General features: G+C 35.0%; 1 protein-coding gene across 3 annotated transcripts in view; it reads left to right on the plus strand.

The window, feature by feature from the left end:
• Nucleotides 1-16767, plus strand: part of TAOK3 (TAO kinase 3) — a 104221-nt gene that overhangs the window by 23772 nt on the left and 63682 nt on the right. For 2 of the 3 annotated variants that reach the window (XM_081122594.1, XM_081122596.1), the window contains exon 2: nucleotides 16531-16633. The gene's annotated coding sequence lies outside the window, so the exon portion shown is untranslated. Of the gene's footprint in view, nucleotides 1-8694; nucleotides 8743-16530; nucleotides 16634-16767 lie in introns of those variants that run through there. The other variant, XM_081122595.1, reaches the window with a different exon arrangement.

The following is a 16767-nucleotide window of genomic DNA, read 5'->3' on the forward strand; positions in this document are numbered from 1 at the left end:
AATATATGCATGATGTCCGGTCCAGCCCCCCTCGCAGTCTTTGCGAGTGCCTTTGTTAGCATTAATACCTCATAGTAACCATCCACCTCCTAAATATCCATTCTAAAATATCCCAGCAGCACACAAACTGTCTTCATCAGGACCACCAGCTTATGGTGAGCTTGGAGAACTGTCCAATCCAAAACCCACAGTCTCCTGTATTTACTATTTCATCCATCAATTTTCCTTTGTCATTTACACTTACAATTTAGTTAATTTTACCCCAAACAAATGTTTCTCACATGTGCATGTGGACTCTCATAATTACCTCAAATAACTGTTTAGTCCAGTCTCTTCCATTTTTAGGTCCTCTTCTTTGGGGAGCAGAAGACTTTTTTTTTTTTAAGTTAACCAAGTATTTCAGACATGCAGAATGTAGCTAGCATCTATGAACCTATCTCTCAAAATTAATTTTTTTAGAGAAATACATTATTCCATCATTGAAGTCTCCTTTGTGCCTCTTCCCAGTCCCATTCCTTTCCTTCCCTCCATCCCAGATCCACCCACTATCCTGAAGTTGGTGTATACCCTTCCTCTTCCCATTTGTACCATTGTATGTGTTTTTCTACAAACAATACATAGTTTTTTGTGTTAAAATTTGCATAAAGTTACATATATGCTACATAGTCTTCAAGTTGGCTTTTCCTCTGTTATGTTTTTTGAGATTTATCTATATTTATAAATTTAGGCCACATTCATTGATTTAAACTATGGCATGGACTTTACATTGGATGATTATACTACAATTATTCTTTTCCTTATTGATGGATGTTTAAGTTTCTCATTTTTTATAGTTACAAACGATGCCTTAATGAATAACTGACCCTGTGGCCATGTGTGTCATGGGTATGCACACCCCCAACTTTACTGGATATTGTTAGATTACACAGATAAAATGATTATTGTAATGTTTTCTTTTTAATTTATCCCTGAGAAAAGATATGGTGTTGATCATGACTGGCAAACACTGTTAAAATGGAAAAGACATTGGGAAAAAATTAGAATGGGGTTTCAGCTCCCGAACTAATTTGGATAACTTGTATTAAGTTATTCCATCTATCTGAGTCTCAGTTTCTCTATTTCCAAATTAAGATCAGATTGCATATACGACCTCTGAAGTCTTTTCCAGCCTTGATGTTCTCTATGAGTTTAGTGCTAATGATATATTGTATGTCAAGAGACAGAAGAGCCATACGTTTTTAAATGAAATTAGATCTAATGAAGAACTAATGTCCACAGTCCCTAAAGTCCATATGTAATCCAAAAGTTCAGTGCGGAGAATATCCTCAAGCATCCATTTACTATGCCATTTTTATGTACTGTATCTCAATTCAAGATATTTAAAATTACAACTCAATTAAATGTTTTCTTATTTGCATAATTAGTTGTTCTTCAACAGTACTTTTAAAAGATATTTTAAAATGTAAAAGAAGGCATTAGATTTACATTATGGTTAGTAAACTCTGTGAACTAATCTAAAAACCTAAATTCCCTATAAAACATTGATTTGTGGATAAAAATATATTTAGTTACAGACAACTAACTTGGGAAGTGAACATTTGGAACCCAACACTTTTGCAAATTGGAGACTTCCTGTAACGTTAATTTCAGGATATCCTAGGCAAATCTACAGTTATTATTCTTGAAGATATATAGATAGTGTGTACTATGCTGGAAATTGAAATGTCACTGCTAAAAGATTTGCACTCTGTGGGCTTGGAAGAGCCTAGAACTTCCTTCTTAGTCTTTGTTTTCTGCACTAGCAGTATCATTCATTTTACTACTTCTGGAGAAAGGCAGGCAAGATTATAGGCATGGCAAGGAGAAAGTTTTAACAAATGCTTTAAAAAAGGGCAAAGACAACTTCAAGGGTAATAATGGTGGTAAATAACTTCTTTGGCTGAATTATCTTATAAGATAGAGCCATAATAACTTATTCCAGTTTGAGGTCTTCATAAGAAATTGACCTGGTTTTCCTTTCATGTAAAAATTTTGGTTTCATTTCTGTAATTTTTGTCCTTAGATTACTGGACAGTTGAGTCATTTCTGTGGTGTAAAAATTTACCATTGAAGTATCTGATACAACCTTATAGTGGGGTCACTATTGACAATAACCTTTAAAATGTTACAGTGTCCCAGTCTTAGGTGAAGTTTTAGGAGTTAGACTTTCTTTCTTTGTAATACAGCTGAAAACACCTTGCTTCTGTAATGCCACGTCTGACCTTTCTACTAGGATTTAGCATTATCCTGATGTGGGTGGCTATCCTGACATGAGTTTTAAACTATAATTTTTTAAAGATTTCATTTTATTTGCTTTTAACTCTTTTTAAATTGCTGTTAGCCTCTTTTCTGTATTTTTCCCATCTTTAATGATAGGAGATTTTTTTGTCAGTTTCATTTTCACTCCAGTTTTTAATACAAGGCTCAGCAAAATAGAGCCTCAGCAGATAAGCACTTATGATTGATGGAGTTCACATCTCTTGTGTTTCCCCAAATGTATTTTTCCCTCCACAGTCTTTTACCACTCTCATGATTTTGTTGTGCTAGATCATGATGCCTCTGGTTGAGATCAGTGTTACCCAGTAGCCAAAAATAATGTAACAGTGCAGGGTTGTGACAAAAGCTGTTAGAAACAAACAAAAAATTAATAGTAGAAGTGATACTCTTCTTTTTCTGTTGATTCAATATGCAACTTTGAGGAGTTAGTTTCCTTTAGCTTTGCTTTCATTTCTTTTTGACTTCTGCTAACTCTTGTTTTATTTCATTTTTGGCTCATTCTATATTCCATTAACTCATATCCCTGCTATGAACTCCTGTGTTATGTAGAAATTACTTCATTACACTCTCATCCTTCCCATTGCTACGTGATAACTCAATGCAACAGTTCCTGTTTCCTATGTGGTTCTCTTTCATTCCTGTTAAATTTGCCTACTGTGAGAAGAAGGTATTAGAGAGAAAAAGAGAGATGAATGACATTGGTGGCAATACTTTCCTCCCTCAGAGGTTAGGCCAACAAAACTAATTGAATTCCCACAGGAGCCTAAGGTCAGAGTTAGACTACTAGTTAGATTTTTAGATCTTAGCTTTTTGTTTTACAAATGATTTCAAAGAAAGTTTGAGGCCACCAATGCTGGCAGGGAGGGGGTGGCTGATGGAAGGGTGATTCATAAAGTGGCAAAACAGTACTGAAAACCTCACTACTTCTTGCACAGTCAGTCAAGAGATGTGTCAGCCATTCCTGAGGCAATGACACAGACTCTATAGTTTAGTTATGAGAATCATTATTATTCATTTTCAACATAACTACCAATATTTTGAACTGTCTAGAACTGTGCTTCCAATATAGCTGCAAGCCATGTAACTATTTAAATTAAATTTTAATTAAGATCTAACAGAATTGAATATTCAGTTCCCCACTCACACCAACCACATTTCAAGTGCTAAATAGCCACATGTGGTTAGTGGCTACCATGTTGGAGAGTGCAAATATAGACTGTTTCCATCATCGTGAAACGTTCTCTTTGAAAGCACTGATCTAGAACAAACTCTGAGAGCAAGGTTTAATGTTCAGTATCCTGTTTACAATCAAATGATTGAAGTCCAAAGTGTAGTATGTAAAATTACCTTTTAAAGATGGAGCCTACTATTATGGCTTGGTTATTCTAGGTATAAATAATATCCACTGAATAAAAGGTCAGTTCCATGTTAATTTTAGACTCAAGGACTTGAGGAAAAGATGTGTGGATTTTGAAAAATAAAATGTTTTACTTCATTTTCAATCCTTAAGGATAAGTCAAAGTAAAAAAAAAGTTAGATAAAATTTTATGTCATTAAAGTTATTGATAAAGGATAGAACATGAAAAATCTGATTTAAACCATGACACAAGATCCTTTACATATTCTGTATTCTTTTATGAAAACAAGAAGAAGACATAAAATCACTTAAAAGTAATTCCTATAATAAAATTTAAACATCAATCAAAGACTGGTCTGGTCTTTAGTTCTAATATAGTAATGACTGTTATTGCTATATCTAGAACATCAGGGTGGAATAATTGAATGATGAGCAGTTGGGCCCATTTTTTGACATATATAGAAGAGTAAAAATTTAACAGATACTTCACACTTTATGTATATGCTCTACACAGACTATCATTTAATTATTTTACTTTTAGTAGTATTGGATGAAGTTTATTGAATGCTTATTCTGTGCTAGCCAACTTGCTTAGCACTTTATATGCACTATCTTATTAAATTCTCTCAATAAACAATCCTATGAATTAGGTATGTTTATTATGTCCATTTTAAAGATGCAGAAACTTAACCTTGGAGAGTTTTGAAACTTGACCATGATCATATGGCTAGTTAGGGATAGACCTGGGTGGGATTTAGATGCAGTTCTGCTTTAATTAAACCCCATGCTTTTAACTGTGGTTGCCTTTTCAAGTAGCTGTCTGAAGACCATACTAGTAAGTAGCAGAGTAGGATTGAAACATGTGCTTTTTGACACCAGGCATCATGTTCTTTCTAGTTTTCCATGTGCCTCTCATATCTACTGAAAATAAGGAGGAAATGGCCATAATTTTATAATATTTAATGGAAATTCTTAAAGTCGCTATAATATAGTTTTCCTAAAGTTATTACTCATCTAACAAATTGTTTTTTAAAATGCCACAAATTAAAACAAACTGAAATATAAGTTGTATCCATGTGACTTTCAAAACTCAAAAGCCTTAGAGCAGTGGAGACTATATTTATCAGAGGCTTATTTTAACATTGTCTTAATTTCTGACTACATTCATACATTTACCATTAGAAAACAATGCAAACTTGTTGAAGAGTATTTACGGAGTTCCTTACTTGTAAAGATAAATTGTGGTAATTTTTCTAAACTGGTTTATGAAGAAATAATGAAATATCGTACCAAGAAGTCTAAAAAAGGAAATTAATAATTCAAGACCAAGTCGTGAAGAGCTTTTTGGCTAATATATTTTGTAGTTAGCCTCATTGAGACAGTCCGTGTCTGTTCCCTTAGACCTTTGAGGGTTCTAGTGCTCAGTATGAGAAATATCAAGTGTGAAATTTCTGGAGAGTGAAAATAAAAGAGAAGCAAGTTTTCTTTAGTGGAATTTCCCTCTAAGTGAATGAAATGTAATTCAACCAGTTGAATCACTGAACTATTTTATTGCATTGCAACTCATAAAAGAATTCGTTTGAAAAACACTGCTTACCATTTCAACAACTTAAAACCATAGTCTATTCAATCACTTCATAACAAACCAGTTTGGGGAATGACTTCCCTGAAGCAGTGCCAAACTCTCTTCAGGAAAATGGTCTCAATACGAGGCAGCAAAAGGAAAGGGCGGGACCAGGAACATAAAGAAGAGTTAACTGCACGTAATTTATTAGCTAACATTTAAAATATGAGAGCAATAAGGAAATAATTAGGAAATATTACATGGAGTCATCTTCCAGAAAGTTACAATCTAATTGATATAAACCAATTCATATTGAGATATGTAAAGGAACATTAACACAGAAAAAATGGTACATAGATAAAAGTCAATGCACAAGAAACTTTTTCACATTTTTTGTTGTATTGGAATTTACTTATTTGCATAGGTACTATCTATCAAACATTGTTTCAGACATTGGAGATACAACAGTGAACAAACGCACTAAAAACCTGCCCTCATAGGAGTTACATTTTAGAGAGAACATATAAAAATTAAGTAAAGTTCATAGTGTATTAGAAGGTGACAAATGCTAGAGAGTAAAAACCAGAGAAGATGGACAGGGACTGTCAGGGAGTTGCAATTTTAAGAAGGGTGGTTAGGGTTTATAATACATTTTTTAAAATTAAAATCATATTAGTCTGTAGAAGCTGAAATTGAAACAAGGCCAAGCTCTTCCCTATAGTGAAGGAATAAGTGAAAAGAATTCAATAAAGGAATAAGAGTGGTGCCAGGTTATTTGTTTATCTCTCAAAGTCCTGGATGTGGTTTTTTTGGGGGGTAGGGTAGGTATTTTGAAAGTCCATTTGGTACAGCATAGGGAATATAGTCAATAATACTATAATAACTATATATGGTACCAGGTGGGTACTAGACTTATTGGGGGGATCACTTTGTAAATTATATAAATGTCTAACCACTATGCTGTAGATCTGAAACTAACATAAAATAATATTGAAAGTCAAGTGTAATTGAAAAAAAAATTTTTTTAAGTACATTTGATTTTTTGGTGGGGTCAGTTGGCCCTTGAGATAAAACGGGATGGTGGTATTGACCATACTCTCACTGATGGCAGAGCACAGTCCCACTTGTCCTTCCCTCAGATTGCAGCACACGCTACATGTAGTTATGAAGAATACTTTCACGGGATGGTATTTGTGATAATGGGATTTTCACTTGGAGAAAAATTTTTGCTCTAGCCTCATAAAATCTTGAGAAGTCATCATAGTTTAAAAATATATATATATCTCTGTTCCCATGTCTCTAACCACTGAAATCAGGAGAATGGATGGACTCTGTCAGGGAGGGAAGAGTGCATGCAAAGGGCAGAGAGCTAATATCTGAGTCCTCTGTAAAGTACTGTGTTGCTTGTGGTGAGAAAGGTCCTTAAAATTTCAACAAAGCACTTAAGCAAACTTTTCTTATCCAGTGTCCTTTGTATCAGACACTCTGCTAAGCGCTAAAGGGTTTTTTGTTTGTTTGTTTTTAAGCTTCTATTAGCTATTTTGCTTTGATGTTTTCACCTCTTTGCCACTGTAATCAAGCCTTCCCCACAGTGACATTTTCAGCTATTGGTGGCATTATACTATCTAACATTTATCAAGCACCAGGGAAACACAGGCACGTGTGAATAGTAGTGGAGAGGGTAAAATGGACTAAAACACCAGTGCTGGATGAAGAGCTGGTTTGAGTCATTTCTGGCTGTATGAGAGAGGTAAAAAAGAGGAAGGGAGGGTCCTAAGAAAGACGAAAAATGAGCAGAGAATGAGGAAATGATTAGATCATGGACACGCATAATTGTTAAGGAACAGAAATAGCAGGATTCAGGAAGAAAAGAACAATTTGCAAAACGTCCTTCAATATACTAAAGATTTTCAATGTGTGTGTATTTAACGTGGCGAGACTATTTAGAAAATGAACTTGTTCTGAATTCATCTTTCCTTAGGCTGCGTCTTAGGTTTGTGAGTTTTGTTCACTGTGCTTAACCCTCGCCTCTGGTACTCAACTCCCAGCCATGCACAGACACACAGTCTCTTGGAATTATCTCTTTCATTGCTTGATATTCAGCTCACATTTACTTTCTCTGGCTTTTGGAAGTTACCACTCAGACAGATGCAAATTCAGTATTACGCCTGCCAAAGCGCTGAGCAGAAGAGAGACTTTCTTTTACACCTTCCATCTTTAGAGCTTTTGGTCCTGTTCTTCCCATCTTTGCTAAATAGTAAATGGGGAGATTGTTGTTGTTCAGATGAACATGAGGGCATTTGCATTACTGAGCTTGCTGTTTCTAGTTCTACAGAGATTCTTTACAATTTCCTTATCAGCAAAGGAATCGCCTTGATTTCCTTTGATGATGTTTCCCAGCTGATATTCTAAAACTAGCACGGAAGCAATTCATACTCTCCTGAAATGGCTCTTGCCCAGAAATCCTGCTTGATTTGTACTTATTAGGCTTTAATTGCAGGGTGAAAGGGATGGATGGGAAAGAAGGCAAAAAATACCCACTGCCCTCAAACTGAGCTCCTATCAAAACAGCTCGACTCCCTCAACAGAGACATGCAGGAATACATTTATATTGTAACTGGGGTTTTTTTCTAGTTGTCAGCCACAAAGAATAAACACTTACATTTTTAAAAAATAACCTTTGGTAATTTAAACTGAGCACAAATAGACCTCTGTTGATAATAGTTCCCAAAATCGTGAGAAACCGTAAGTACCTTAGACCTATAAAAAGTATCTCAAAACACATTTTGAGCCTTTGTTGATTTGCCATTATGAGCTCTTATCTTTTTTTAAAATGGGGACTATATTCTTTTCTCAAGATAGCTGTAAAAAGCAAAAGGTTTTGAATGTTTTGTATTAAACTGAGAAAGTTTACCTATATGAAGAGAGGAAACCCAGTGCTGAAACAAAGTGAATTTTTTCCAAGGTTTGAGAAGATTTTAATGTTTTATATATTTGAGGGATCCTATTTTTTGTTTGTTTAAATTTTTTGGTATAATTATCCTTTGAATTTAAACTTATGTAATCTTTAACTGGGTGAAAAAGATGAAGGGACTAAGAAGCACAATCTGGTAGTTACAAAATAGTCACGGGGATATAAGAAAAGCATAGGGAATATAATCAATAATATTGCGATAACTATGTATGGCACCAGTGGGGTACTAGAAATATCGAGGGGAACACAATGTAAAGTATATGATTATCTATCCACTAAGCTATATACCTGAAACCAATAAAAGGTAAAATTGAGTGAAAATAAAAAAATAAAAACTCATGCTTTAAGCCCTTCACCTTCCATTCTAGTTCTCAGGGCAATTTTTTACCTAGTTCGTTTCTGCTGAACACTTTGAAAATCGATCACTTTAAAAATCTTATTAATCACTTTAAAATTCACTTTAAAATTCTTATTAATCACAAGGAAGAAGAAACTTTCCATGGGTAGCAAACTCAAGACCAGAGAGATAAGGTAAATGTATAAAGCTTCAGAGTGTAAGACCATAGAAGGAGTAAAAACTGTGGCATAGGAAACGGTGTATATCCTACCTAAAGGCAGTCAAATAGGTAATTGTCTATTTTCCAAAACAGTATACTAGCCAAGCAGAACAGTGGCTTTATTCATTGGTGAATTTTGCTTCCCAAATACAGTTGTTTAGAATCCATATTCATAGATAACGACCCAGTTCTGCCTATCTGTATTAAGTTTATAATAGCTGCTCAATAGCTAGATGTAGTAAGCTAAATGTGGTTTAACATATTCATTCTTTTAGGTGTTGTATACTAAAGAACGTCCAAACCTATAGAAAAATTTTTATAAGAGTTTATTTGAGTCAAACAGAGGACATGCTTGAAAGCAAGATCTCCATAGATGGAGAAAATGCTCCTGAGAATAGCAGTTTAAGAAAGGTTACATGAAATCCATTGGTGTTAGATTAAGAAGGTAAATTAAGGAGAAAGTAAAGAGGGTACGGGGAAATCTCTGAGACTGGATAAAAAGCAAAATGGAGAGAAACATACTTCTTTTACATTGATGGGTGCAGGGTAGTTAACATTTAACATTACAGTAAATAGAGATGGTATGCAGGCAACAAGATAGCAATGAGTGTTGGCACACGGGCTCTCTCCCTAGAGCGGTTCTGCCTCCAGGGCATCTGGAAATGAAGATTACTCTGGCATTTCAAAGGTATGTTATCCTAGATGCACAAGAACAATGGACAGGGCTCTATTAAGGTAAAGATTAACCTTTTACTAAGGAAGCTATAGGCTGGGGCTTGACTACCCACGGTGATCTACCCAGTTGGAATTTACCCTCGTGTTGTTACTTTTGGTCACTGAGCCTCTCAGGCCTGCCTCATAGTCCTCTGAGTTTTCTTGTCAGGTCTGCTATGTAGCCTCTTTTTCATTCACAATTAATACTTTGGCACTTTAAAAAGTTTTAAAATGCATATAGAACAGTTAAATGTTGTATACATTAACTGCAAAGACAGTAAAGATGTCTCTTACAGGAAAATAAACTCAGGTATAGAGGTTAAACGGATGGCTTAAGAGGTTCTATTGTCGGTCAGAATCACACTGCTATTTAATAAAAGAGAGGTGACTGCTGGTCTCTCTGTTCATTTCTTTTTTTCAAACATACAGAAAAGTTATAAGATTCAAAAAAGACCTATATACCTTTTACTTAGATTCACCAAATTTTAAGCTTTTGCCATTTTTGTTTTTAGCATTTTCTCTTTTTCATTCCCCTGAAGAGTCTAACATACATACATACACACACATGCACTGTGCACACACAGGTATGTGATGTGGTCATTTTCCAGGATATCATATATCATACCAGGGCATTCTAGGGGATCTGTCTCAAGTGGAAAACGAAGATAATATATTAGTTGCTGCCTACTCTACTCATATTATGCCCATTCCTCCACTTTTTAGACTGGAAAGTGCCTAAATATCTCCGCTTGGATAATCAAGATATGAAAAGCCTAATTCCTGATCATCCTTCCCTAGCCTTTTCCTATTGACCATTTTCATTCTCATTTGTTGGCAGTTCTATTTTTTGACCAAAAACCCTGAAATCATTCTAAATTACTCTTTTTTTAAAAATATTCTCAGCATAAGCAAATCAGTATCTATCAGCAAATTCAGTATCTGTCATACAACAACATGGATGAATCTCAAAATCACACTACAGTGACAAAAGCCAGGTATAAAAGAATATATACTGTGTATCCTATATAATTACATTTCTGTGAAACTCTAAAAAATGCCAACTAATCTATAGTGACAGAGAGCAGATCAGTGTTTACTTGGGGGACTAGAGTTGGAGGGAGAGACTTACTGCAACAAAGCAAAAGGACATTTTTGAAGGATGGAAATGTTTCCTTGATTGTGGTGGTGATTTCGCAAACATACACATCTGACAAAATTCATCAGGTTGTGCCCATTTTATATGGGTACAGTTTATTATGTAATTTATACATCAATAAAAATCAATACACACACACACATAAAATCAATTCTCACCAGCTCCACTGCTATTTCTTTGGTTCTACCCACCTTCATATCTCACCTGGGTTATTATAATAGCCTTCTAACTGGACTACCTGCCTTTACCTTATCCCTCAGTTTGCTTTCAATGTAACAGAGTTATCTCCTAAAATATAGGTCAGATTGTAATGCTTCTCTCCTTAAAACCCTGCTGTGGCTCACTCTCAGAGTAAAAATCAGAATCCCTACAGTAATCTCTAAGGTCCCCCACTACTCACCCTTTGCTCACTCTCTCTAGCCACATACCCTTAGGGCCTTTGTACTGGCTGTTGCCTCTGCCTAGAAAACTCTTCCCCCAGATATTGGTACCTCCTGCATCTCCTTCCAAATTTGAGACGGTTCAGACATCACCTTCTCAGTGAGGAAATCTATCCTGATCACCGGTTTAAAATTGCAGCTTGATTCCAAACCCCTGGCATTCCCGATCCCCATCCTGTTCTGTTTTTCTTTTACTATAATAATTTACTATATCATGTTTATTGTTAATTGTCTATTTCTCTCTGCTAAAATTTTAGCACCACAGGTTAGGGAGGTTTGTTTTGTTTCTCGAAGTTACTAGGGCTTTTTGTTTCCCCAAGTGCTTAGACTGGCACATAGTAGGCACTAAGTAAATATTTGTGAAATATGAATTAAGTTGAAATCCATATATTTAAAAATCACTGTGCTGCTCAGGAGAAGAAGAGAAGGATCACTTCTGTATGGAGGAAAAGATCAGGAAACTAACTTTCTAGATGAGGAACCAAATATGTTCACAGTAAACTGTTATTATAATATCAGATATAGATGGTATATGTTATAATAAAAGTACAAGAAAATTGGATGTTATATCCTGTACCTGATGGTATTAAAGGATTTTAAGCTGGAGAGTAGCATGGTCAGATTTTACTTTCAGGTTGATAATGCTGGCAGTAGTGTAGAGGATGGATTTCATTCATAAACAGCTATAAAAAGTTTTTAAAATCAGACAGCACTATAGAGAGCTGTTAGGGTTCATTCAGCCTCTAAATTTAAAGTAAAGCACTCAAGGATGAAGAGATTGCTTTAAATACCTGAGCAAGAAAGTACTTGTAATCAGATTTTATTCTCAGCTTTCTCTTCTCTTTGCATTCTTTGCCTGAGTTACTATGGTTCCTTCTTGAGTTTCTTATCTACCTTGTGCAAATAATTCTAGACCTGAATTTCTACCTATGTTATTTTCCCTGAATTCCAAGCAGTTTCTTTCTACTTGCTATACATCTCTACCTGGATGCCCATCTAGCACTTACAAGTCAGTTTGGCTAGAAAACACTCATCATGTTTTTCCCATTAAACTTATTCCTTTTATTAAATTCCTTATCTTTGTTCATAGAATAATTGTCTTCCTTGTCACTTGTCCTTAGAGCCTCAGAGCTAACTTTGACTCCCATGTCTTTTCCAGCTTACAGCCACTTGCTAACCGTGCCACATTTTACCATGTTATTCTTGCGTCCAGATTCTTGAAGTCATAGCATGGTATCTGCCTTCTCCCTTCAATTTTATTGGCAGCATTCTGGAATAAGACTGTCATTCTTGTTGAGTAGCCCTAACCTGACCTCCCTGCTTTGGTCACCTTCTATTTCAATTCAGTCTTTTAAAAATATTTTAACTTTTTTCATTACAAAATGATATAGAAAATAAAAAGAAAACAAAATGCCTATATTCCCAGTATCCAAAGATAATCATTATTAACATTATGGTCTATATTCCTCTAATTCTTTTTCTATAATGTGTACATAATGTGTTTATTTAATGTCAGTTGAGCCAGGAGTAGTAGTCTAAAGGTTCTGATTATTATGATAATCAGTAACCCCCCCCCCCTCGTCTGTGTTATTTGTTAAGTAGAAATTAGTTGATCATTAAGGTCCCTTTCCAGTTCTTAAATGGAGTGATATATGATTACAATGGGCATATATAGTTAGTGGCATAGAAATCAACTATCATGTAGTCTCATTTTCAAAGAAAAAGTACATTAAAAGGGTTTATCTCAGAATAGCAAAATAGGAAAACTTTTTGCTGTTTTGAAGTCTGACTTAGACAGCTTGGTTCAGAAGAAAGTTTTCTGGGATGGGAAATCAGAAGACCTGGATTTTAATGTGGGGCAACACTACTACACAGGTGTGGTTTGACACTTAACTTTTCTGAGATTCAGTTTAATAAAAAAGAGTTGAAATGTCTAGAATTCTTTCCTATATGAAACGTTCTGATTCTCATTCCCCAATGCCAGAACTAGTCGGCTCCACGTTTATTGTTGAAGAAGAGTGATTACAACATTTTAAGGTGACTGAGATATTCCATGAATCCTTTTTCCTGCAAGATGCTAGGCAAAGGGAAATTATTAAAAATATTTACATGTCTGCTCTCAATCAAGGGTTCTTTCTTATATGAAGTCATAATGTCTGTGAAAAATAATTTACTTGATCATCCTTGTTGGAAGGTTTCCCTTTCTTAGAATAATGAAGAAAATTATGTCAGTTGCACATCTCTGATGAAGCCTTCTACTGTAAGCTAGCTGGATCTTTCAGTTGGCCTAAGGGCCTAAGACCTGAAATACTGCATTCTTGGCACAGTTCTAGGTTCTCACTATAAATACAATACCTGAGTCCGCAGGAGGTCAAGGAAGAGGGAAAAAATAATTTCATGCACATTATTTCATCTTCATTTAATTTTTAAAATGTCCTCTTGGGAGGGAGAATGTTCTTCTTCATGGTCTGAGGGAGGGATGAACTGAAAGATAATTTTTAGTATAAAATCAGAATGGAAAAAAGGAAAGAATATTTCAGCAGATTTTATAAAGGATCTGCCATATAAAGGTGCCACAGGTCCAACGTTCAACTCCTAGGTATTTAATCATGAGAAAGTGTATGTTCACACAAAAACTTGTACACAAGTGATTATAGTAGCATTACTATATAAGTTCATTCATATAGAATATCCAGAACAGTCACATCTATGGAGACAGAAAGTAAATTAGTGGTTGCTTAGGAATGGAGGAATGGGACAGGGGGGTGATAGCTAAAGGGCATGGGACTTCTTTGTGTGGTAATGGAAATGTTCTAAAATTGACTATGGTGATGGTTTCACATATCTGTGGATATACTAAAAACTATTCATTGAATTGTACACTTTAAGTGGGTGAATTGTATGGTATGTGAATTATATCTCAATAAAAACTGGTTTTTAAAAAAACATGCCATGGGGATATGATGATTGATCAAAACTGTAGGTTTAGACATGTATCCTGCTCTGAAGAGGCACTTGTCATGCAGTCAGAGTACCGATCGAGATATATGTATTTAAAACGGAGGCAAAGGGAGAGTATGGTAGGCGTTATGGAAGAGGTGATACTTAGCTGGACTGTGAGGGCAGTTGGGATTTGGATATTCTAGGCAGAGACAACAGCATAAGCAAAGACAAAGGTATGAATTCATTTCATCTGATTAGAGAGTTTAGAATTTGGGTTAAAGTAATGGTTTGAGGCCAGCTTTGAATGTTAGTTAGGTAAAGTAGGCCGTAGGGAGACATGGAAGGATTTTGAGCAGAGATATGATGTTATCTGAACTGTACTTCAGGAAGATGATTATGGTAATAGTGTTTTTAAGATGAATTCCAGGAAAGATAGACAAAAGACTGAAAGAGCAGAAGCAGAGGAAAGAGATAATGAATGCTAACAGAAATGGAAAGTGAAGAACATATGAAAAGAAATATGTGAAGTAGAATTGTGAATTAATTGGGGCAAGGGAAAGAGAAAAGTCAAAGTTAATGCAAGGTGTATGTGAGCCATTTAGGGGAGAAGCCAAATAGATATTTGAAAATATGGGACTGGAACTTAGAATGGACAGAAATTAGGAGAGCAGCTTGCAGTCACACAGAGGGCTTCAGGCAAATACTTCCAGGACCACATTTGTTTAGAGATTATAGAGAAGATAAAACTATAGGAGGAATAATTTGGAAAAACAAAAAAAGAGTTTCATGGAATCCAAGAGACACTTATAAAGAAAGAAGAGAGGTGGCAAAATGCAGGAAAACTAAGGACATCCCTTAGGTGTAATGGGTAAACCTCAGAGTACAGTTTTCAGCCTCCATAGCATGTGCAGTATTCTAGCAGGGGGGAAAAAGGTAAAACTGAGGAAGTTTAATTCCTAGAAGTTTAGAGAGTTTTAGAACATTGATAGAGCCATGCAGCTGAAGATAGGAGAGTACATATTTTAAGAAAATGATGTAAAAACAAGTATTTAGAGAGAAGAAAAATACTAAACATGCATGTTCATAGCATGAGAATATTTTCTAGAAGCGAAAGTCTCCCGCATTTGAAATTAGTCAGGGTATGAGGATGTTAGTAAATGCCTTCTTTAAAACTACTTTCTTAGAAATTTTGCAGCGAATGTTCTATAATATTATAAGGAACATTTTCATTGATTGAAGCTATAGTCAGACTAGATTAGCAGGGGTAGACACCTAAAGATTACAGTTATTGTTTAGTTGGTCATTCAGTAAAATGTGATGCTGAATTCAGGCATGTTTTAGGCACCAGTTAACCTAAAGCATCTCACAGCCACAGAATCAGAGGGAATAACAAAAATAATGATTAGTTTATAAGTATAGGCATGAGTAGAGACTGGGGTGTCCTCAGCAGGAAAAATGTGAAAGTGGAGATGGTATCTTTTTTCTCTCCCCTCCCCCATAAAGACTTTCATCTCCAAAGCTACTCAAGTGTCTAAAAATTACTTTAATAACAAAAGTTTAAAATTGCTATATTCTTTGATCCAACAACTATCCTTCTAGAAATCCATTCCAAAGAAAGCCCTAAAACATAGATAGGTAATATGCACAAAGATCTTCAAAACACAATAATTTTTAATAGTTCAACAAAGGGTAGACTATGGACTTGGTTTCAGATTGTGGAGAGAAGGTTATGAATGAATTGTGACTCCTCCATAAGATATACATTGAGTAGTCATTAAATGATCTTTGTGAATAGTGTTTGATGACATGGCAAGATGCTTATAATGTAGTTAGATAAAAGAGATGGTCTGTGAAATTATATGTATAAATGTGATCTTAGCTGTATAACTAAATAAATATGGGAATGAAGAAATAAATATGTGCTTGGAGAAACGTATGCCAGATTGTTAATGGAGTTCATCCTGGATAGGATTATAGGGGGTTTTTTCATAATATTATATATTTCCCAGATTTTCTACATTGGGCATGTCCTTCTTTAATAGATAATAAAGAATAATCATTACTCCCCAAATGCAGGAGATTGGTTATAGTAGAGCCTAGGAAAGGGAAGATAGATGATTCAGTGTAAATCATCATGCCTATTGGAAAAGCAATTCAGAATATAAGCCTTACTGACAGACAATCAGTAGCATCACTGTGTGCTGTCAGATAAGTCCTGTCTACTGGTAGCCTCTATTGAGTTTCCCTGGACTCAAACAAACCAGTGGAAGCCTCGATATAGATTCTGAAATCTAATGACACATTTGTTTTCGTGGTATTGCTTGCAAAAGAGTAGCCTGTGTCTCTGTTGTGAAAATTTTACCTTTTACATTTGTCATTCACAAACAGATGAAGATAAAATTTTAACTTTGTAATATTAAATTTGTAAATATTTAAAACTACTGTTATCAATTATTGCTTCTTTAATTTTGCCCCTATAATTATGTATTTTATTCTTCTCTTTCCATAGGTGTACCATAAATACAAAAGACTGACGTTATAAAAGGGGAAGAAAAGATTGCTGCTAAAATGAATTTGAGCAACACAGTATATTTTGTGCCATACACAAAAAGGTATTGTCCATAGACCCATGACTTAGCTTTCTCCTGTAAAATGGAAACAATTTGTACATTCTGGTTTTTCTATAATTGATTTTTAGTATACTTGTAAGAAAAATACATTAATAGGGAAAGAAAATATTAGTAAA

The sequence above is a fragment of the Miniopterus schreibersii genome (assembly GCF_964146895.1).
Source record: "Miniopterus schreibersii genome assembly, chromosome: 20".
Classification (NCBI taxonomy): Eukaryota; Metazoa; Chordata; class Mammalia; order Chiroptera; family Miniopteridae; genus Miniopterus; species Miniopterus schreibersii.